The following is a 2,500-nucleotide window of genomic DNA, read 5'->3' as shown; positions in this document are numbered from 1 at the left end:
AGATCCCATGTCCACTTGAATATGGGTCGCGAATCCCTTCCTCAAACCTGCTCTATTTTCTCACTCTCTCTCGCTGCCTCCTTCTCACTCCCTCACGTAACTACTCCTCTCTCCCATTATTCACCCCCTCCCCCCTTCGATTCACTCCCCCTCCCCTTCCCCTCTTGGCCTCCTCGTCACTCCACTCCCCACTCCTCCCGCCCCTTCACGCAATTTACATTAAAATAATCGGTTGATTAAGGAAGAATGATTGAATAAACGAAGAGAGAAACGGCAAAGACTGATAAACAGACGTGACACAAACAGAAAAAGATAAATAAGACAATAAATTATATGATATATGGATAGAAAATAACAATGAAAAGAAATTGAAGACAGAAAGAAAAACAAAAACTGAACAAGGGGAAGACTGTATGCAAAACAGCCATAGTAAAAGTATTTGGAACGAGAATTGGTGAAATCTAAAAGATAATGAAAGGACGATAAAATGAGAAGAGAATAATAGCAATAATGACAACAATGATAATGACTGCCAACTCCTAAAACTGCAATGGAAAATACTGATCATAGACCTCAGAGCCAGCGAAGGTGACTTGCAGTTTCCAAAGTAATCGCTATTGTCAGGGAAAGCAACATAATGCAAGCCAATAACACACGCAAATGAAATGCTCTTACTGGTGTTTCTAGGCCGGTAATAGCTTGAATAAACATCAAAATGATAATAGATGCCATAATAATCGAGATGCTGATCATCTAAAAAGGCCTTAATGAAAATTACTCATTTTACCGAATTATGATCTGTCGGTTTCGCGTTTCCTGTCGGACAGCGAAAAGGTCGATGGTTTATATTTGTATTTGTCATTAGCATTACTCTATTTTAAGCATTAGCAGGCCTGTGATGATTAGGAGAGTGGGCATGTAAATAATATTGATAAGCATGGAAAAAAAAGAAAATCTCTGTATACACACACACATACACATACACACACACACACACACACACACACACACACACACACACACACACACACACACACACACATACACACACACACACACACACACACACACACACACACACACACACACACACACACACACATATATATATATATATATATATATATATATATATATATATATATATATATATAGATATAGATATAGATATAGATATATATACAAACATATATATATGTATATATATATATATATATATATATATATATATATATATATAGAGAGAGAGAGAGAGAGAGAGAGAGAGAGAGAGAGAGAGAGAGAGAGAGAGAGAGAGAATAATTATGAAACTCATAATACGATAATAAAACGATAATGATAAAAACAGATATCTCTACCTGGCGCTATTCTCGGCGTGTTTATTAAGCAAGCAAAGAAGATAAAAAGCCGAGAGCGAACCGTGCCTTCATCTCCCCCTCTCCCTCTCTCCCCTCTCTCCCCTCCCCCCTCTCCCTTACCCCTCTCCCTCTCCCCTCACTACCCCTCCCTCCCTCCCTCCTTCTCCTCTGGCTTCCTCTCCCCCTCTCTCCCTCTCCCCTCACTCCCCCTCCCCCTCTCCCCTCTCCCTTACCCCTCTTCCTCTCCCCCCCTCTCCCCTCTCACCTCTCTCCCCCTCACTCCCCCCCCCCCTCCTCCTCCTCCGGCTTGATGAGAGAGAAGCGAACTTTAAAAGCAAATGTATGTAAATGTACATCATAATGCGTCCTTTGATGGTAATTTTTCCCCTCCATGTACTGAGGGTTGCATCGTCTGTTTGAGAGGGGAGAGGGAAGGGGAAGGGGAAGGAAGAGGGGTAAATGAAGGTTGAGGAGGAAGGAGAGGGGAGGGAAAGGGGGTAAAGGCAAGGTGGAAGAGGAAGGGAGAGAGGAGATGAGGGGAGGGCGAGGGGACGAAGGGAGGGAGAGGGAGAGGGAAGGGGAAGAGGGTAAGGAGGGGGGTGGGGCGGCGATCCCTACAAAAGAAAGCAAGAATGGAGAGAGAGATGACGGCCCTTTGGGCATCCTCCTCATCCCTCCCCTCCCCCTCATCCCTCCCCTTCCCCTCCCCCTCCGATGGTCATTGGAGCTTAATGAGGTTGCTTGCCTGGCAGGTCGTCCTTGCCTGGGGAGGGGGAAAGGGGACGGGAGGGGAAGGGGGGAGGGTGGGGTGGCTTCCCGCAGGCCGTGCTTTTCTCTGGGACTTCTCAAGGGACTGAAGGATACGGCATATATAAGCATCACGTATAAAATGCACGCGCGGGCACACGCACACACAAACGCGCACACACAGACACACACACACACACACACACACACACACACACACACACGAACGCACGCTCAGATACACACACACAAACACATTCAAAAGACATGACAGGTATATAGAAAATAACAATAAAACGATTGAAGACTGGGAGAAAAAAATGAGAGGGCAAATTTTGGCTGAAGAAAACAACAAAAACAGAAAAAATGTGATGAAAAGCTGATAAATTGATGAT

This window comes from Penaeus vannamei, chromosome 33 (genome assembly GCF_042767895.1).
Source record: "Penaeus vannamei isolate JL-2024 chromosome 33, ASM4276789v1, whole genome shotgun sequence".
NCBI classification, from domain to species: Eukaryota; Metazoa; Arthropoda; class Malacostraca; order Decapoda; family Penaeidae; genus Penaeus; species Penaeus vannamei.
Note: the sequence above shows the minus strand (reverse complement) of the source record.